Genomic DNA, 22,792 nt, shown 5'->3' with positions numbered 1-22,792 from the left:
TGAACAACAATTAAAACTGTTTCCCCCCAACCCCCCCAAAAAAGAATCTTGGATCCAGGCTCTTCTTCTTTGATGGTAGTGAGATCCCAGTTTCTGTTTCTGAAATGGCTCAATAAAACCGAATGTGATGCCCAGTGTGACTAATTCCCATGTTCGGTTTTCAGACATCTTATTTGTGTAGCTACAAGGGTACCAATCTATTGTTGGGCAAGCTGCCCAATCCTCTTAAACCAAAAACCCAAACTCAGTGCTATCGAGTTAACACTGACTCATAGAGAGCTTATAGGGTAGAACTGCCCTGTGAGTTTCAGTCTGTATCTTTTTAGCAGATTAGAGAGCCGTGTTACTCTTGGGAGAAGAAAGCACCATCTTTCTTTCGAGTTTCCAACTGCTGACTTTGGGGTTAGTAGCCCAACAGTAACCACTATGCCACCAGGGCTCCTTTGCTTCATTCACATTGGCGGGCGACAAACCCACGTAAATATTTGAAAGGAGTTAAGGGGCCATAGCTAGAAAGACTGTATGCTTGTATAGGCCAACTAGCAAACTACATTAGGTACTACAAATAATGCTACAGTAAAAGCATTGTTTACCTTGGAATTGAAAATTGCACTCACTGGGGTGGGGGGATGCATACTTCTTACTTCATTTCCCTCTGAATAAAGTTTCAATCTAATATGATACATAAGTGTTTATTTTGGAGCCCTGGTTTTGACATGTATTAAGAGTTGGACTGCTAACCTCATGGTCAGAGGTACCAACCCACTACCTGCTTGTCATGGCTTTAGACTCTCAGAAACTCTGTGCAGCAGTTTTATTGTGACCTATTGGGTTCTTATACATCTAACTCTACATGATGGTGAGTTTTAATGTGTTTCTAAAGTGATTATACAATACTATACAATGTATAGTTCCTCTAGAAATTCACTTTCAGTTTATAATAGCTTCTTATATAGGCCATTTAAAATGTTTCCAGATGCTTTAATTAACATAATCATCTTCGGAGTTCACTGATTTTTCATTCACCTTGAGAGTCACGCAATAAGGAATTGATAGTTCTATATGCTGTCAGGTAGGGATCCAGCTTCCCCCCCTCCCTTCTTTTGGCATGTATATTTGATTGTCCAATCTCTTTCTTATAAAGTCATCTTTTACTCACATGTCTGAAAATTAAGAGTTTTTGATTTATTGGGCATGGTATAAGCATGTTTTCCATCACTCAGTAAGGGCACTGTTAACAGGATTGGGGACTTTGTATTAAGAAGAGGGACAGAACAGTAACAGCATCTGGACCTACAGGCTCTGTATTACTCACATTTTATTCTCTCATCAGCCTGCAAATTGGGTGTCAATAGCAGCACAGAATAAAGAGGAAGAAGTGCCTGGTTTGGGCATTATTATATCTGGGATGTCCCCATGAGAGATTGAAATTTGTGAGCATCGTTAGAGCTGATCCACATAAGACAAACATAGAGCATCCCAGTTGCTGGCAGTGTTATAAGGACCAAAGAAAATGATCAAGGCTCAGGTGCTTCTGATGTGTTTTATCCTTTTCTGTATTTCCTAGTGGAATTGTAGAAGCCTGTATAATACTGATTCCGTTCATTGGAAAAGTGGAAATTTGAAATCATAGAAGTTATAGATAAACTCTGATTCTGATTTCAACATTAGGCAGGAGATTAGGAATATGTATATTGATCATATACATATTGACTATATATTGACATTGAACTAAACTATTGACATTGAACATAATACATCACTGAGAATTGTTTGGATGACATTCTTTCAATTCATTATTATATGGCCAACCCATGAGAATCAATCAAATGACATGCCCTGCCTAGTTTTGGTTTTTTTTAATCATTTTTTGGGGGATCATACAACTCATCAAAATCCATACATACATCTATGTGTCAAGCACATTTGTACATTTGTTGCCATCATCATTCTCAAAACATTTTCTTTCCAATTGAGCCCTGGATATTATATCCTCAATATTTTCCTCCACCTTCACACTTCCTCCGTCACTAACCCTTGATAATATTTAAGTTATTATTATTTTTTCATGTCTTACACTGTCCCATGTTTCCCTTCACCCATTTTTCTGTTGTACATCCCCCAGGGAGGGGCTTATATGTATTTCATTGTGATAGGTTCCCCTTTTTTCCCCTACCTTCCCCTGCCCCTCCTGGTATCTCTACTCTCATTATTGGTCCTGAGGATTTTATCTATCCTTGATTCCCTGTGTTTCCAGCTCCTATCTGTACCAGTGTACATCTTCTGGTCTATCTGAATTTGTAAGGTAGAACTGGCATCATGATAGTGGGGGGGGGGAGGAAAGAGGAAAGAACTCAAAGAAAGTTAGATGTTTCATTGGTGCTATACTGCACCCTGACTGGCTGTTCTCCTTCCCATGACCCTTCTGTAAGGGGATGTCCAGTTGCCTATAGATGGGCTTTCGGTCTCCACTCCACCCTCTCCCTCATTCACAATGATATGATTTTTTTGATCATTTATGCCTGACATCTGATCCCTTCGACACCTCGTGATCAAACAGGTTGATGAGCTTCTTCCATGTAGGCTTTGTTGCTTCTCAGCTACATGTCTGCTTGTTTGTCTTCAAGCCTTTAAGACCCCAGATGCTATATCTTTTTATAGCCAGGCACCATCAGCTTTCTTCACCGCATTTGCTTTTGCACCCGCTTTGCCTTCAGTGGTTGTGTCGGGAAGGTGAGCATCATGGAATGCCTGGTTAATAGAACAAAGTGTTCTTGCATTGAGGGAGTACTTGAGTGGAGGCTCAATGTCCGTCCATTTGCTACCTTAATACGAAAACCTGTAAATAATGCCCATAGATCTATTTCCCCACCATCATATATATATATATATATATATATATATATATATATATATATATATATATATATATATATATATATATATATTTGTACATGCCTGTATTAGGCATCTATCAATGTCCTTTGCCTCCTTTTTCCTTTTTTTATTTTCTTTTACTTTCTTCTTGTTCAACTATCACATTCAGCCTTCATTTGGGTTTTAGTAATTCCTCTCAGTTACATTACCCTTGATCAAGCCCTACTAGGTCTCCTACACCCTCCTCGCATCAATTTTGAATCACTTGTTGTTTCCTTGTCCTTGGATTTGTTAACACCACTTCTTTTCCCTCTGCCTTCCCTTCATCCATGTTCCCCGCCCCCTGGAACAGTTGATCCCTTTGTTTTATCCTCCAGATTGTTTATCCTACCTATCTTTTCTAGAGAGAACTGCAGGGATAATAATATGCACAGAAAACAACATAGCAAAACAAAGCAACAAATGACAATAAAACTATAACAATAAAACCAACAACAACACAAAGAAAAGCTTGTAAATAGTTCATGGTCTGTTTGTTGACCATTAGGAGTGCTTTCCAGTTGAGTCTGATGGGGTTCCATAGCCTGGACCTAAAGTCCACTTTTGGTATTTCCTGGGGACTTCATTGCTCTGTTGCACTTGCTGTCCTGTTGCACGCCCTTAGTGTTTCACCTCAGTGTGGTGGGGTCAGATTGGGTGCAATTCCTGCACTCTTTCCACTATTATTCCCCATAATGCTATGGGTCTGTGAGGGATGGCGTGTCTCCTATTTGGGCTGGCCCTATGGTTCTCTCTGTGCTTTGGCTGCTCTGAGCGGGAATATCACCCTCCAGACTTTGTGAGCCAGCATGTATTCCACTCTCTCTTCCTCTCCCTTCATTTACTTCTGTGTCCCCTGGTCTGATATGTCCCTCCCCCTGAGCTGTAGCATCAGTGCTGTCCTCTGAAGTGAATTCTTCTGCGGGAGGTGAACTGTCCACATAGTTGGGATTGGCGCTGGCCCCTCAGACCTCTATTGGCTCCCTGCTTCATGCTCGTATGTTGCATTCACATCTTGGTACACTGGGTTGAAGTCTGGTCCCTCTTTCTCTGTGGAGATATAAACAATACCCTCCCCTTGGGTGGGTTAGTGCCCTATTCCTCTGCTACCAATGTCTTTTTCATTCTCCCCACCACCCTTTTTAGTTGGCTTCCATATGTATCCCTGGATGATTTGATCTGGCCCGTGCCATACTCCCTGGACCTCATGCCAGGAATGTTTGTATATAGTAGCTTTTTCCTATGACCCTTTTGCACCTTTAAGCTTACCTCAGCAGACGTATGTTGTACTTGTCCTTTTGTGCTTGGCTTTCTCTGCTCAGCATAATTTCCTCCTGTTCTTCCCATGCAGCAATGTCCTTCACGTGTTTATCACTGCTTTTAGGGATGCGTAGTACTCCATTGTATGTATGTACCATAGTGTTTTAATCTATTCATCTGTTGATGGAAATTTGGGTTGTTTCCAACTCCTTGATTATGCCTAGTTTTTAAGGAGAAATAAAATCACCTCTTTAGGACCGTTCAGTATTCCATGGGATTTTTCTCTGATTAAGTCTCCTTAATGCTTCTTTCTGAAGGTGATATGTTACATATTCTCCCAAACGGCCCCATTATCATTAATGCATCTAAAATGGGACTTGTAGCAATTGTAGTTTAAAAAATGGGTGATAGCTTTTCACTTCCTCTAAGTATAGAAGTAGGAGGGAGAATCACCCATCAACATCAGCCCTGATTCATCTGAGGCAGAGTTTAAACAGACCTGTACCTGCCAGTAGTTTTCCAGTTTTGACACCAGTATCTTTCCCACAGTCTTCTGTTACTCAGCTCATTAATTTTTGCAGTGGCCATGTGCAAATTACAGTCCAGAGTCACAGGTACAAATCTTATTCAGTAACAGTTTGTAATTTGTTATCAGAATTAATAGGCTACACATTGGCATTCATATTAAAGAACCATGTAGGCAAATTTGCTCTTCTTCAGGGCAGGCCTGTTCTCTCTGTCCCTTTCAGACATTTAGCCCTTGAAGGTAGGCTCATTTCATCGTTTCTTCTCTCTAGGCTCCTCTCAGCTCCTTAAGGGATATCATCTTCTTGATCTTGCCTGCCTGTCCCATATCTTGGCTGAAAAGCCCTTTCTGGACCTGTTACAATTGGCTCTGTCATGTGTCCCTTCTGCCCTCGGAATTATCTCCATTGGTACTCATGAATATTACAGTGCATTGTGCAGGAGCAGCAGTAGACCAGTCCCTATGAGGTAGAGGTTCAAGGTGTTCCTTGATTTGCTCTGCAGTATCTCACAAAACTAAATAGCCATCAGGTAAATAACTCTTCAGGATGTGGAAGCCTGTGAATCTCAAATGTCAGGCAGCAAACTCTTGGCTCATGGAGTGGAGGAAGCTCCCACATCAGGTCACACAGGCAGCTTACAGTTGCAGGGGTGTCATGGAAATGGCTCCTGAATGTCTGCAAACTGGCAAATCCCTAATCCCTGGGTTCATTCTGAACTATGTGGCTGCAGGGGCTAACAAAACCAAATCAACTGTTCAGATAACAGGCCAGTGTCCCACTGTCTCATCTCAACAATACCTCCAGGCAGTTCTCTCTTTCTTGATATGATGGCTTCTTGGTTCAAACTAGCACCTTCCCTGCTTAGGCCAGATTAGGAGGGTCCCCTTAGAGAGCATGTGATGAAAGAAGGCAGGTGCAAGAGGACCTTTTAGTTAAAGTTAAGTCAATACTGCTCGAAGGTGGCTGAGAAGAATTTGTCCTAAGACTGACAAGAAATGCTTGTCCTAAGGCGGTTTCTAAGAGTTTCCCACACTCAGGAAGGGACATAAACCCTATGAATTTTTTGTTTAGGGATCTGAGTTATAGCTTCTTATTCCTGATCCCAAGTTTTACCTTGTTCATTAATAGTCCACTTTGATCTATGAGTTTTGTGTGGCCATCACAATGGATTATCAAACCCACAAGTGAGACAAAGAGTGGTGTGGGAGGAATGACTTGTGTAAGAATTGACCAAAAATGTTGGAGAGCTGAGCTCTGTTTGACCTCCCCCATCTGTACTGTTCCTGATAGCGGGTGCCACTGAAGGTGCAGAGCCTCGTACGCTGGTGATGCTGCTAGGACTCCACATTCCATTGCACAGTGCACTGTAAACTTGTTTGTTAATATAAACAGGTGTTTATCTACTTTGTGTGACTATAAATCAGCTACTTCTAGCTCATTCGGCTCATTTCACTGGTACTCAAAATTCTAATTTTATGAGTGGGTGGATTACTTTGGTGGTACAGAGAGCCCCAACACCCGAACCTTAGGAGTGGCATTGCAATTGTGGCAAATATTAAAAGACAGAGAGAAGACAGCCGGACACAGGGGCTCTCTTCCCATGCCAGGCCTGAGAGAGTGAATGTATTTTCCAGTGGGCATTCATTCATAGGCACACACCTCATGCAGTTAGCATATACATAGTCAATGTTATATAAGTGAGTGAGTATAATATAAGTGAGTAACTTGACAAGCAAGAAGGTGAGTTACCATCTTGACCTAATGCTGCTTGACTTCAAACCTGCCCTGAGCCCTCCCCAGACATTTGCTACATTTTATGGCTGACTGGCTACAGAACCTGATTATTCTAATTTACAAATAACCTTCAAGCACAGTGAAGCAGCTAGGCAGAGAAATGATTCTTCTACTACTGTGTTTCAACCAAAATAAGACACTGTTTTCTATTTATTTTTCCTCAAGAAGACACACTATGGCTGATTTCCAGGGGATGTCTTATTTTTATTAAGTATGGCACAACAATCTACATTTATTCAAATTTAGTTAAGTTACCTTATTGTGGAACATCAACCCTCAGTGCTGAGTAAAATGGCAGCCACAGCTTTACTTCTTCCCCCTGAAGACACACCATACCTAAAGCAGAGCGCCCTGCTCCTCACTTCACTAAGGAGACTTTTACATTCACTGTCTATGTCTCCCTCTCTGCCTCAGCTTGCAGCACGCACAGAACAACCGGGACCTGACATGGGTGCGATCAGGTTGATGGGACTGCCCACACCCCTCCCATCATCTCCGAGATAGCAGCTGTCATGATGGGGCAGGTGAGAAGGGCTGTCCATCTTCATTAACTCTCTTTGGCGGTATGCTGCATAGCCACGCCTTTCACTATGTCTTATTTTCGGAATATGGCTTATATTGCACAATTACTTAGATATTCTGCTATGGCTTATTTTATGGGTCTGTCTTATTTTTGGAGAAACACAGTATGATAGCTCCTTTAAGACTGCTCCTTCATGGAGGTCTATTGTTGGTTGCACAGTATTTGGCCTGGAAAACGTGTATTTGAAAACATTTCTTTATTAGAACAATGGAGATCTTTCGGAAAATAAGGCTAGTTTTCCATGCCCATGGTTGCAAGTGTAGAAAACAAGGTCAAATGCTTTCTACCAAGTCCTTAGTTTACCACACACTATGGAATGTACTAGCACAGAATAGCTTTTATTGCTGTTTTGCTCTCTTTACTGTAAGATATATATATATATATATATATATATATATATATATATATATTAAATCTGTAGCTTTTTTTAATCTTCAAATGGAAAATATGTCATTCAATAGACTCATCTTACTACAGGAATCACTGACATTCAATGACGTGGCTGTAAAATTCACCCGGGAGGAATGGCAGCTCCTGAACCCTGCTCAGAAGAAGACCCTATATCAGGATGTGATGTCGGAGAACTATTGCAACCTGGTTTCCATTGGTGAGGAGAATTCTCGAGTCATTGGCCTCCTCACTGGCTTTTCCTATCTTAGGTGTTAAATTCTTTGCAGTGTCTGTGGTTTTCTTGAAGAGGTAGATTCTCATTGCATTCTCTGGTACTAAGTTAGTGAGTAAGGTCTTCTACTCTTGCGAGAACACCTTTTACTGTGTTCCTTTGAACATAATTTTCCTAGAAGCACAACAGTCTGCAGGCTTTACAAACCGTAGGTTAAATTTGGTATGTCTAAGATTCTGTAATTTCTTATGAACCGGTAATCTAGTTGTTACCTCAGAAGCTTCCTCTCAATAGGAACAAGGAGAAATGTGGTCGTTTTTAGAGAAAAGCTATAGTGGAAATTTTTCAGGTGCGTGGTCAAAATGCCTTAAGGGGAATTGGCCGGGGAGGTTGATTCAACAGGTAGAAGGCCTCACATCCATCATAGGTGTCGGATAATACATAAAAGTGTGTGCTCCTTCGAATGTGAGACCTCACTTTTCCTACCAGTTGCAAAAAGTATTCCTGTAGCTCTTCTGAAATTAGATTTTTAGATTTCCATTTATTTGATTTAAATTATTATATGTCTGTGTCCATAATTTTCTTTAAGGTTGTCAAACTTTCCCTTTTATATGCTTCTACCTTACTAGGAAAGTCCATCTTGCAAGCCTCTCTCCAAACAGAGAACTTGGAGTACATAATTGTCCCCAGAATACAACACATTCCTCCACTACTGAGCAAGCATGGATCTTGAAATCCCACCATAAATAGGTCTCCATTTGTGTTTCCTTAGCTTTCCCCCTTGGAGTTTCTCTATTTTTGTTATTACTTCATAACTAATTTTGCTACTGTTATGAATTGGGTGACCCCTGTGAAAGGGTCCTTTGATCCCCAAAGGGGTCATAACCCACAGGTTGAGAACCACTACTCGAAAGGTTTTGGTTTCCATTTTCTCATTTTTTTCTCCTCTCCCTTTAAAGTTTGCTTCATTCTAGTGACATAAGTTATTTCTGTTTTCTAATGGAGATGGTCATATTGCCGTCTCTGTTGGAATTGTTTAACAGACATATTTTCCCATAGTTTATTCTTTTTGGTGAAATACATGTGTGACTTCTGTTATTTTAGGTATCTAAGATCATCTTCCCAGCAAGAAAATTGTTATCAACTTAGGATATCCTTTAGCACTGTACCTTCAATTTTTTCTACCTGTAAGATTTTTAAAAATATCATTTTACTGGGGACTCATACAGCTCCTTTCACAAGCCATCCATACATTAATTGTGTAAAGCATATTTGTACATTTTTCACCCTCATCATTCTCAATGCATTTGCTCTCCCCTTAAGCCCTTGGCATCAGCTTCTCATAATTTCCCCTACCTCCCCACTCCTTCCTCCCTCATGAACACTTGATAATTTATAAACTATTATTTTGTCATATTTTACACTGTTTAATGTCTCCCTTCACCCAGTTTTCTGTTGTCCATACCCATATGTAGATCCTTGTAATAGGTTCCCCCTCTCTACTCCACCCTTCATCTGCCTTCCTGGTATTGACACACTGTGGTCCTAAAGGGATCATCCAACCTGGATTCCCTGTGTTTCCAGTTCCTATCTCTACCAGTGTACATCCTCTGATCTAGCTGGATTTGTAAGGTAGAATAGGGATCATGATGGGGGCAGAGGGGGTGGTGGTAGGGAACATTTAGGAACTAGAGGAAAGTTGTATGTTTTGTCTTTGCTACACTGCACCCTGACTGGCTTCTCTCTTCACCACGACCCTTCCTTAAAGGGATGCCCAATTGCCTACAGATGGGCTTTGGGTCTCCACTCTGCACTCCCCCTCATTCACAATGATACGATTTTTTTTTGTTCTGATGATGTCTGATACCTGATCCCTCTGATAACTCGTGATCACACTGGTTGGTGTGCTTCATCCATGTGGGCATTGTTGCTTCTTAGCAAGATGGCTCAGTTTTTTTTTTAATTGCCAGTTCCTCCAATAATTTTGTAAGTGCAATGGACATTATTAACATCCTGCTTTCTTTCTTATTTTCTTTTCATTAAATGCATGTCTGATGCATATTCCTTACTATGCAGTATGCCTTCTTAAGCCCACACCTTCTTAACAGGTCTAAAACCTAAAAGATGCGTTGCTGCTTCTAAAGAACATTTTGGCTCTATATTCCACCACTGATTTTGTTGTTGTTGTTATTGAAACAGTGCAGAGTATATTCAATATTGCTGTCTTTTTAGTATTCTTTTGGTTTCCAGGTGTATGATGTCCATGGTGTCATCCGACAACTTATCTGGTCTTCGGTCATTAGTGTTCAGTCATCAGTGTTCAAATCCTCAAGTTTATTCTTCAGATAGTCTCTACGCTCTGTGATCTAAATCCTTTGGCCAGCTTCAACTTGCATTTGAGGAAATTTTATCAGTCAACTTGTGTGTCATTTCTTTCACTAAAGCCACATTTTCCAATTACTCATATTGTTCCCAAATTTTACATTCATCGCTGCACATGATTGTATCGTTGATCAGTGTCAGGTTGCAAAAGTTATGCAAAATTTTCAATATATATATTTTTAATTATTTTATTTGGAGGTTTTACAGATATCATAAGATTTCATAATTCAGTCACATGGAGCAGTACTGTACAATTGCCACCACAGTTGCAAAACATTTTCTTCTTGAACTCCTTGATATCAGCTCCCCTTTGTTCTGGCCCTCCACCACCCTCAATTTTTTATTGTGGAAAACAGAACCTGGATGAAAGTATAAGGCAGCCTTATCGCTATACTCCTGACCACAGGGCTTGAAAGACTAGTACTAGTGTTAGAAGAAAACCTCCACAAGCCCCAAGGATAAAGCTAGAGCTGATAACGCAAAATCCCCAGATAGAGTTTTCTTCCCAACTACCCTCCCTCCATTAAAGATGTTAGTATACAGCTCCTACAGGTGGCTGACTTCTTGCTTCTCAGCTAAAGATGCCTGGCTTGAAAAGCAATTAGCTTCCTTTTGTTGCTATCACTCAAGGAACCAACTATCCTTTTGTCTCTTAAATGCCTTCTGGAAGGGTCCTAAGGGATGGTTGTGTAATTGAAGGGAAGAAATAAAAAGGCACTCACCTCTTCCAGGATGTCAAGTCTGAGCAGGAGAGAGAATGTTCTTTCACCAATTTACCATATGTACTCATGTATATGCCTAGTTTTTCAGCACTTTTTAATGTAGATGTATGGTAAAATGCAGTTTTTATGATATTTGGATTGGCTTATACTCTAGTATATGTGGTATAATGTCTCGAGCATGCAGCCACACACACACACACACACACACCACAACCACACAAACAGAAACACAGACACCTATGTACCTAACAAGGTAGGCAGTGCCTTTAACCTGGAGGTCCCTGAACTATTTGGGTGAGCAACTTAAGAGCAGTGCTGAGGGCAGATGGGGGGGGGGGCACGGCGGGGAATAACTGTCCCCTGAGCAGAGGCCAATAACAACAGGTCTGCTCTTATAGTTAAAGCTGGTGGCAGCTAGTAACTAGCCATGTGCTTGTATGAGGCATCATTAAAGTCATACTATAATAAGGGGATATTGTGGGGATGATTTTTAATCCAGAGAATGTGACTGGGACTCTTTTCCAACTTACAAATGTGAATGCCTCCCTCTTCCCAGATACTAGGCCTTGCAATCTTCCTTAATTCTGAGAATAAAGAATTTGTCTCCATCCACCCTCTTCTTGGTCCTCAGTTTCCTACAGCCTGATATTTATCATAAAGTGTTCTAAAAGTAATCAGGATATTCCCACATTCATATTTGTCCATTCTGTTGTGTTTGTGCTGTCTGGAGGCTGCCACCCCTTGCGACTATATAAATTCACTATTAAATGAGCTCGCTATCTTATTCTGGCATCGGAGATGAGGTCGCTCTACCCCATTTTGCTGTCTCCTTCATCTTCCTTAATTGCACATCTTCCTTAATTGCTATTTCTAAGGGCTTGTTTGGTTGTGGGGCTAAATCCCACACTTTATGTTTGCTTTAACAGTTGGTGCACAGATTTAAATAACACTTGTGACTTGTCTTACCTGCATGCATGTGAATATTAACCTACCACTGACAGAACTATACTTCAGAGAAGATCTTGCTATGTACTGTTTGATGATGAATATGACACCAGTATTTTGGATTTGTCAATCAATATCAGCCTTATAAACTACTTGATTATCTAATTAAAAATAGCCAGTACGAGTCTATTAAAGTTTAATAAGCCATATACCATCAATATTTAAAGATTCCATTTTGTTTTGACAACTTGCAATTGTTCTTGATAATACTTCATATATCCCGTCTTCCAATTATTAGAGGATATATGCAGCGATTTTTTTTCTCATTTTCAGTCATGACCTGTTAACCACTTAAGGTCCCCAAAGCTCTCCTCCATCACATCATTACTGTTGATTGTACTTTGAGGATTTAGTACTTGTTCAGTGTTATTTCATTGCCATTAAACCTGAGGGGTTCATGTTACAGAAGTAGATCACCAGGTCTTCCTCCCAGTTCCTATTTCTGGAGATTCCACTAAGACCTGTGCACCATGGATGGTCCTGGTTGTATTTGAAACACTGGGTGGCAGTGCTTCTGGCATCATAGCCACCTGCACGCCCCCACAGGACAGCACTGTAAGAGGATTGCTGTAAGCTAGAATACAGGCTCCACAAACATAAAGAATATGTAGCTGTACCATAGTACCTTTCATGTTTACCTGTAAAAATGGTTTTCTCCCAAGTAGAACATTCTGCATTTTTCACATTCCCAGCTTTATCTAGTACTTAGTTGTCTCTCAGTAAAGATTGATGGAATGAATACATCTGTCATCTACCAACTGAAATTAGCAAGCCTTACCACTACTTTGGCCTATTGGTCTCAATGTCTTGTTTGTATTACATTTGTTGTATATTTTCATGGCCTTATTTTTAAAAATACCAAATCTGTGTTCATTCATTAATTTCATATCCAACCTTGTTTCTATAATAACTATTTTTATCATTTGGAATGCTTACATGATTGTATTTCTTCCAGTGGACAATAAACTTTAAGCATAGTGTTTTATTTACATTCATATAAGAGGGTTGCCACTAAAGATTTACCTTGTATCAATGCTTATTTTAAGAGGTCGATTGTAAATCAAGATGATGGAAAGATTCATTGTTCTCTTTTTTTATAGAACTCCAGAAAGATGGTGATCATATGCTCGAATACTTGCAACATGAAAGATATGTGAACAGAAAGGAACAGTGCTATAAATGTAATATATTGGAAAGTATGGTTTCTCAGCACAAAACTAATTTTCCTCTCAAGGAAAATTATGAGATGTTTGGCTTATATGAAGAAATTATAAAATCAGATTTAATCATTCTGGAATTAAATCACAACAGGAGCAACAAAGTACAGAAGTCAGCTGTGCTCAGTGGAGATGAGAAAACTTTTCTCCATGTTGAACAGGAGCAATTTTATAGTGAAATGAGATTCTCTGAGTGTGAACAATCCAGGCTCATGAAGTCCCAGTGGATTCAGCATCAGGAATCGTATGAAATTGGCAAACCACACCCAGGTGATAAACGTGGGACGGCCTTCATTGAAGAGTCTTTGCTCTATGAGCACCAGATCATTGATACACTAGATAAGACCTACAGATGCAGATATTGTGGGCAAAAATTCAATAAAATGTTCAAACTTAATGAACATTATCAGAAAGCTCACGAATTGCAAAAGCTATATAAATGCTTAGATTGTGGCAAATGTTATCACAGTAAATCATACCTCAAGAAACATCAGAAAACTCATGCGGCACAGACTCTCTGTGTGTGCAATGAATGTGGGAAAGGCTTCACCAGGAAGAGTCTTCTCACTGCTCATCAGCGAATTCATACTGGGGAGAAACCCCATGTATGTGGTGAATGTGGCAAAGGCTTTATCACGAAGACTACTCTCACTGTTCATCAGCAAACTCATACTGGGGAGAAACCCCATGTATGTGGTGAATGTGGCAAAGGCTTCATTCAGAAAAACCTTCTCAAAATGCATCTACGAACTCATACAGGAGAAAAACCCTATGTATGTCGTGAGTGTGGTAAAGCTTTCAGCTGGAAGAAATCCCTTTTAGGACATCAGGCATTTCACACAGGAGAAAAACCCCATGTATGTGGTGAATGTTGAAAAGCTTTTATCTGGAAGAATGATCTCACTGATCATCAGCGAACTCATACTGGAGAGAAACCCCATGTATGTGGTGAATGTGGAAAAGCTTTTATTGGGAAGAAGAACCTCACTGATCATCGGCGAACTCATACTGGAAAGAGACCTCATCTATGTGGTGAATGTGGCAAAGCCTTTCTCAGGAAGGCTGCTCTCACTGTTCACCAGCTAATTCATACTGGAGAGAAACCTCATGTATGTAGTGAAGGTGGAAAAGGCTTCACTCAGAAAGCAAATCTCAAAGCTCATCTACAAACTCATACTGGAGAGAAACCCCATGTATGTGGTGAATGTGGAAAAGGCTTTCTCCGGAAGAAGGGCCTCAGTGTTCATCAGGGAATTCATACTGGAGAGAAACCCCATGTACATAGTGAATGTGGCAAAAGCTTCATTCAGAAAGGAGATCTCAAAGCTCATCTATGAATTCACACAGGAACCAAAACCCATGTATGTGGTGAATGTGGAAAAGACTTTCTTAGGAAGAATAAGCCCATTGTTCATCAGCAAACATCCTGGAGAGAGAGAAATCCCATGTATGTAGTGAATGTGGCAAAGGCTTCATTCAAAAAGCACATCTCAAAACTCATCTATGAATTCAAACCGGAGAAAAACCTTTCATGTGGTGAATGTGATGCCTTAGTAGGTACATCAGAGATTTCACCAAGGAAAGAAGCCCTTTCCATGAATTATTTGTGGGAAATCTTATATGTGGAAGTTAGGTCTTGTTAAACATGAGAAAAATTCACAAGAAAACCTTTCATTGGAGTTAGTGTGACAAAGCTTTCAAAACAAAGGTAGAGGTTAGGTGGTAGAGTTTGGCCTGGGCCAAGCATGGGAACAGACAATTGTGACTTAGCATATCAAGACCCATGTTCTGCATTGCTGTCTCTCTACTGACATGGCTCACTGTTTCAGAGAGAGGGCCTTCCAGACATCCACAGGGTGCATGGATATCTCATTGTTCTTCTCTTTCAAAGAGATGAACCTGGTGTTTCTGGATCAGAGGTGTACCAACTAGTAGAGTATCCACACAGATGACAGTTTTTTGTGCACCACCTGCATGCTCTTTGTTACCCAGCCCCACCCACCAGAGACAGCACAGAAGTACAGTAAAATAAGAAGCAAGAAAATAGAAGATGTATGGGAACACTTAGTCCAGAGGATGAATTGACCACAGCGACTCTCATCCTCTACAACCCTGAGACCAGAAAAACTAGATGGATCACAAAAGGGTTCTAAGTCGAGTGGGAGATGAAAGTGGAACAAAACACAAAATCATAAAATAGTTCAGGCTTACTGGTCTGATGGAGACTTGGGATCCGCAAATTATGGGCTTTAGTGACTCTTCACTCCGGGACCTGTACTCACTCCTCTGCTTCAGCTTTCAGCCAAACAATATACTGGCTTGGAGGGGAAGGATAACATCTGAGAATAACATACATTCCCTAGAATAATCAACTCTGCACAGCCAAATGGACAGCATTTGCTTAGGGATCAAACTCTTAAAAGCAAGAAGGAACAGGAAAGAAGGATGAAGAGTATAAAAACATAAGGAGGGTGGAAGTGGGAAGAAGGCTGGTATATCTTGGAATACAATCAATGTATGAATTGTTGAATGGAAAACCATTTTACTCTGTAATGTTTTAAATCATAAAAAGTTAAAAAAAAAAACGAAGAACTCATGTCTCATCAACTATTTCATGTAGGATAGTTACCATGTAGCTGTAATGAATGTGGATAGCAAACTTTTACTTGTGTTTCTAAGTTTTCTTTATATAAAGACACAAAATTGAAAAGTGTTAAGTTCAGTTAAGATGGGAAACTCCACAGGGAGCCATGTGACATCACATACCTGTGATCTCTTGCATAAGGAGAGATCTGGCCAGTAGTTACTTTGCAAATACTCTTTTGGTTTCTCTCAATGTATCAGTAAACTGCATTGGGATTTTAACCGATGTAGTTCTGATTGGCCTTTGTCTCGAAAGGATTCATCTGCCAAAAGAGGATTTGTAAAGCAGAGAAACCATATGAATACAGGGAATGTGGCAGTGTATATGCATTTAGTGACTGGAAGTGTCTCCAGCATCCAATTACATTTTCTTTGATGTTCCTCAAAGTCCATAAGATAAACTCTGATGCACTAATTGGACAGAAGGGTTGAACAAAATGTCTGCCACATTGTATGACTGCAAATGTAAATCCTGCAGGAAATCATGAATACAGAGACTAGGAAAGCCTGATAAACATACTGTTTGCTTACGTACATTGATATCAAGACCAATATCTGATTTTACATTTGCTCTCTCTCTTGACCCATGTTAACTACGTTAACTGGAGAAATACTGTGACCATAGAGCAGGAATGTGAATGTTCTCATTCTCACGCAGAATTCTTTGGAAGGTGGATAATCGCAGATGCAGTTAAGTTAAAATATAACCCTTTATCCTTTGAGTTCCTTTTTGACCCATTTAAAATCTATTGTAGTTTTTAATATTCCTCTTGGATTGAGCTTTATCTCTTTTACTTTCTTGTTTTTTTTAAATATATTTCTCTCTATGAATTCCATGATAACTAATTGCTGGATCATATGGGATTTCAAGTTCTGATTGTTTGTAGTGCCTCATTGTGTTCCACAGTGGCTGTATGTGTTTATAAGTCCACCAGTAGTATATATGAATCCCAATCCCTCCAGATCCTCTCCACCATTTGATTTCCTTCTTTGGTTTGGGCTGGCATTGTAGGGGTTAAGCACGATCTCGTGGTTTGAATTTGCATCTTCCTAAAGGCTAGTGATTGTGAACATTTTTTGTTTGTTATTCACAGGTACTTCATTTTTGGTGAACTGTTCGTTCATATATTTTTCCCATTTTTTCATTGGGTCTCTTGTTATTTTCTTGTTGAGATGATATAGAGTTCTGTATATATATGTTTTTAAAGGATATTTTTTTAATTTTATTTTTTAAAATCATTCTATTGAGGCTCATACAACATGTAACACAATCCACGCATACATCCAACTATCATGATCCCAGTTCTACCTTGCAAGTCCTGATGGACTGGAGGATGTATAATGGTACAGATGGGAACCGGAAACACACAGGGAATACAGAGTTCTGTATATTTTTGCAATTAGCCCTTTGTCCGATGTGTCATTGGTTAAAAAAAAACAAAACAATTCCCAATACATGGGCTCTCATTTCATTTTTTTGTTATTTAAAATCATTTTATTGGGGACTTGGACAACTCATCACAGTCCATATACACATCTATTTTGTCAAATATATTTGTACATTTGTTGCCCTCATTCATTCTCAAAACATTTGCTTTCTACTTAAGCTCTTGGTATCTGGGCCTCATACACCCCTCCTTCCCCACTCCCCCTCCCTCATGAACCCTGGGTAATTTATAAGTTATTAATATTTTATTATATCCTACAATGCCCGATGTCTCCCTTGACCCACTTTTATGTTGTCCACCCCCCAGAGAGGAGGTTATTTGCATATCCTTGTAATCGGTACCCCCTTTGTATCCCACCTTCCCTCCACCCTCCAGTATCACCACACTCAGCACTGGTCCTGAAGGGTTCATCTGTCCTGGATACCTTGTGTTCCCAGTTCCTATCTGCATCAGTGTACATCCTCTGGTTTAGCCAGGTTTGTAAGTTAGAACTGGGATCATGATAGTGCTTAGGGGTTGGGGTGGGGTGGGGGTGGCGGGGGAGAAGGAAACATTTAAGAATTAGAAGAAAGTTGTGTGTTTCTTTGATGCTACACTCTACCCTAATGGCTTATCTCCTCCCCGTGACCCCTCTGCAAAGGGATGTCCAGTTGCCTACAGATGGGCCTTGGGTCCACACTCCCCCTCATTCACAATGATAGGATTTTTTTTGTTCTTTGGTGCTTGATATCTGATCCCTTAAACACCACTTGATCACACAGACTGGTGTGCTTCTTCCATGTAGGCTTTGTTGCTTCTGGGCTAGATGGTCACTTGTTTACCTTCAAGCCTTTAAGACCCCAGATGCTGTATCTTGATAGCTGGGCATCATCAGCTTTCTTCACTACACTTGCTTGTGCACACATTTGTCTTCCACACTTGTGTCATGCAAATGAGAATCACAGTAATAGAACACAGTGTTTTTATGTTGAGGGAATCCTTGAGTGGAGGCCCAATGTCCATCTGCTACCTTAATATTAAAACTATACATATATGCACATGGATCTCTTTCTCCATCATCATATATAAATATATTGACATATATACATGCCTGTGTTTAGGTCTCTATAAATGCCCTTTGCCTCCTTGTTCTTTCCTCTGTTTCTTTTTGCTTTGCTCTTGTCTCACAATCATGCTCAGCCTTCATTTTGGTTTCAGTAATTCCTCTCGGTTCCATTGCCCTTGATCACACCCTCCCAGGCTTCCTACAACCTCTGTTGCCACTGATTTTGAATCACTCATTCCCTTGTCCCTGGGTTGGTTAACACCCCCACTTCCTTTCCCCACCTTACCATCTCCCATGTCCTCCCAGAACCATCAGTCCTGTTTTCTTCTCCACATTGTTTATCCAGCCTATCTTATCTTGATAGACCTGCAGAGATAATATGCACATAAAAACAGGACAGCGCCAAACAAAGCAATATAGAACAACAGCAGTAACAAAAAAACCAATGACACAAAGAATCAAAAACCATTAAAAAAAAAAAGAAAAGTCTGTAAATGGCCTAAGATCTGTTTGTTGACCTTTAGGAGTGTGTACCTGTCAGGTCTGATGGGGTGCCACGCCCTGGCCTCAAAGTGTATTCTTTTTATATCCCCTTGGGATAAGTTTGCTCTGTACACCCTTAGTGTTTTGCTTTGGTGGGGTCAGCTCAAGCACAAATCCTACCCTGTGTCTTCAGTGTTGTCCCATGTGGGGCTATGGGTCCACGCGGGTGTCATGTTTCAGGATGGAGCAGGTCATAAGGTCCTCTCTGTGCAATGGCTCCTCTGAGCAGGGCTATTATCCTCAGGGCTTGGTGGTCCAGGTTGTGCTCCACTCCCTCCCCCTTCATTTGCTTCTGCTTCCTTCTGAGCATGGCAGGGCAGTTTATTTCCCCCATCAAAATGTCTATTCATTCTCTGTGGCACACCCTTCCAGGGTGGGGGTCAGGCTGGTTTTGGTTGGGGCAAACCCTATACAAGTCTTTTTTATGGATTCCCCCACCTGTTACATTGCCCCCCTGGTTGGGCGCATCATCTTGGTTTCCGTATGCACATTACGATTCTGTGGGGACACAACCAATACTCTCCCCTCGGGTGGGTTAGTGCCCTGTTCCGCCCATGTCATCATCTCACTTTCTCCCCACCCATATTCTCCTGCCTCCTTTCCCCTTCTTTATGTTGGACTCACATGTACCTTCCTGGGTTTTGTCTGATCTCCTCCCAACTACCTATAATCCCACCCATGTATTGAGAGATAAGTGTCTATTCTATTCCTGCAGTGCTGATTGTACTTACCTCAGGGGCCTCATACCTGTCTTTTTGAGATTGACTTACCTCACTTAACATGATTCCTTCCAACTCTTCCTATGAAACGCCATGTTTCATGTGATTGTGCTTTTCAGTGCTGTATCATACTCCATAGTTTGTGCCAGAGTTTACTAATCCCCTCGTCTATCAATGGAAACTTAGGCTGTTTCTATGTCTTTGCGATTGTGAATTGTGCTACAATAAACATTGGAGTGCAGATGACTGGTTGTGTTTTCTTTGTTACCTCCTCTGGGTATATGCCCAGTAGAGGGATGACTGGGTCATAAAGTTGATCAATTTCCATTTTCTTTAAGTATCTCCAGATTGCTTTTCACAGAGGCTGTACATATCTACATGACCACCAGCAATGGAAGAGGGTTCCTGTTTCACCACAACCCCTCCAACACTTGTTGCTCTCTGGTTTCGGCTAGGCTTGGGAGTGTCAGGTGCTATCTCATGGTTTTAATTTGCATTTCTCTTACGGCTAATGAATGGGAACACTCTCATATGCTTGTTGGCCCTTATGGATTTCTTCCCTAGTGAAAGTTCTTTTCAGTTATTTTGCCCACTTCCATAGGGGGTTAACTGTTTTCCTCTTTTTGCAGGTCATGAAGGTGTAGATTTTAGTAATGAGCTCTTTGTCCTATATGTCTTTACTAAATTCCTCTCCCAGTCTGTGGGTTGTTTTGTCACCCTCTTGGTGAAGTCTTTTGAGGCACACAGGGTTTTATTTTTATTAAATCCCATTTGTCAATTTCCAGTTCACCTGTGTGTGTGCCCTTCCCTATTGCAGTGAGCCTAAGCATTCCCAGGACCAATGATGGTTTGCCCCGATTCCCTCTTTGATGGTCCTGATGGTTTGGTGTTTTTCTTCTAGGTCCATGATCTACCTTGAGTTTAGTCTTGTGCAGGAGGTGAGGTAAACATCTTGTTTCATTTTTCTACATGTGGATGTCTATTTTTTCCAGCATCACTTGTTAAAAAGGCATACACTTCCCACTTGCTGGTTTGGGACCCTTGTCGAAGATCAATTTTATATGTGCTGATGGTTTTATTCCTGGGCTTTTTATTCTTTTCGACTGGTCTGAGTAGCTGCCATTGTACCAGTTCCATGCTGTTTTGACCACTGTAGCTGTGTAATACATATTAAAATCAGGTAAGGTGAGTCCTCTAACTTTGTCCTTCTTGAGGAGTTCTCTACTAATTCTGGGCTTCTTCCCTTTCCATATGAACATAGTGATTGGTTTTTCCAATTCATTGAAGAAGGTTGTTGGTATTTGAATCAAAATAATATTGAGCTTGTAAAGTGCCTTGGGTAAGATTGTCTCTTTACTATGTTGAGCCTTCCAATCCATGAGCTTGGGATGTTCTTCTATTTGTGGAGGTCGCTTTTGGTTTCCTGTAGTGGTATTTTGTAATTTTCCATGTATAGTTCTTTAGGATGTTTTGTTACATATAGTCCTAGGTCTTTCAGTTTGTTCTTGGCTATTGTGAAGGGTACTGCCTTCCTGATTTCCTCTTCCATGGCCCTGTCTGATGTGTATAGCAATTCTACCAACTTCTCTTTGTCGATCTTGTATCCTGCCACTTTTCCATATTCTTCTATTGCTGTAAGTACTCCCATTGTGGGACTTTTGGGGTTTCAATACAGGATCATGTCATTTGTAAATAGCGGTGGTTTCACCTCCTCTTCTCACATTTGGATCCCTTCTGCTGTCTTATGTTGTTAGCTAGAACCTCCAGTACGATATTGAATAGAAGTGGGGACAAGGAACATCCTAGTCTTGTACCATTTTTCAGTGGGATTGTTTTTGTCTTTTCTCCATTAACTATGATATTAGCTGTTAGCTTTTCTTAGACAGCTTGTATCAGCTTGAGGAATTTATCTTCCATTTCTATCTTTGTGAGTGTCTTAATTAGGAATGGGTGTTGGATGTTGTCAAATGCTTTTTCTGCATCTATGGATATTATATGGTTTTTTTTACCTTGTTTTTCTTGATGTGGTATATAATATTGATGGTTTTTCACATGTTAAACCATCCCTGCATCCCTGGGATGAATCTTACCTGTTTGTGGTAGATGATATGTTTATATACTTTTGTATTCTATTAGCCAATATTTTGTTAAGGATTTTTCCATCTGTGTTCATTAGAGATATTGGTCTGTAATTCTCTATACCTGTGGGTTCTTTGCCCTGTTTGGGTATCAAAGTTATGCTGGCTTCGTAGAATAAGTTTGGGAGTTTGTCATTCTTTTCTATGCTTTGGAATACTTTATGGGGGATCAGAGTCAACTCTTAGTGGAATTCTTGGTAAAATTCTGTTGTGAAGCCATCTGGCCCAGAGAATTTTTTTGTTGGTAGCTTCTTTTTTTTGTGTTTTTTTTTTACAGGGTTTGAAGTCCTCTTTAACCATTGGTGGGAACACTTTACAGCATAAGTAAAAACTCGAGGAAAATAAATACATCAGCTCCTAGGAGAGTGGACGCAGTGTGGATGGCGTGGGGTGGGCTGGCAGGTGGGGCGGGTGCAGATGCACGATGCAGAGCAGACACGACAGGAGACTTGGGGGAGGGCAGTGAGAGTCTTAAGTGTCCTAGTGCATGTCCTGGCTGTCGGTCCAGGCGATCTTGCAGGGGGGAGCTGAGCTCTCACCCTCCAGGTCCACTTGCTCCTGATCTCGCTTCTTGGCTGCGTTCTTTTAGTCCCATTGCTGGTGCAGGTAGCGCAGGAGGATATTGGTTTTTTCAGTCACAATGATTTGTTCAGATGGGTACTCCCGAGTAGGCAGGTAGACTGAGGGGCGTCTGTTCTATGGGAGACCAAGAAGAGTCGGATAAGAAGCTGGGTCCCCACACTCTGAAACAAGGTAGGCAACCCAACATTGCTCTCCGGAGAGGCTGAGCGAGGCTTTGCACTCAGAGTCAGCATGGAATCGGCAAAAATATCTTTTGTTGTAGAAGGGAAATCCTTTCAGAAAATGGGCCATCTTCTGTAGCCGCTGTTGCTGCCACTGCCGCCTCCTCTGCTGCTGCCGCCACCGCCGCAGGTGCCACCACAGCCGCCTTCTCAGCCGCCGCCTCGCAGTAACTCGTTGGTAGCTTCTTGATGACCCTTTCTGTTTCTCTTGCTATGGCTTTGTTGAGGTTCTTGATCTCTGTCTGAGATAATCTAGGGAGGGACTCTTTTTTCAAGTAGCTATCCATGTCTTCCACATTTCTGAATTTATTAGAATACAGATCTTCATAGTACTTTGTGATTGTCCTTTTAATCTCATTGGGGTCTGTTGTAATTAATCCTGTTTCATCCCTCATCCTGGCTATTGATGTTTGCTCCTTTCTGTC

At 40.8% G+C, this 22,792-nt stretch overlaps 1 pseudogene; it reads right to left on the bottom strand.

Moving 5' to 3' along the window:
* Positions 1-22,035: 22,035 nt before the first annotated feature.
* On the bottom strand, positions 22,036-22,437 carry LOC142443301 (DET1- and DDB1-associated protein 1-like; annotated as a pseudogene).
* Between the last annotated feature and the right edge of the window lie 355 nt (positions 22,438-22,792).

This window comes from Tenrec ecaudatus, chromosome 3 (assembly GCF_050624435.1).
Source record: "Tenrec ecaudatus isolate mTenEca1 chromosome 3, mTenEca1.hap1, whole genome shotgun sequence".
Classification (NCBI taxonomy): Eukaryota; Metazoa; Chordata; class Mammalia; order Afrosoricida; family Tenrecidae; genus Tenrec; species Tenrec ecaudatus.
The sequence above is the reverse complement of the archived record's forward strand: the minus strand, read 5'-3'. Positions and strand labels throughout refer to the sequence as shown.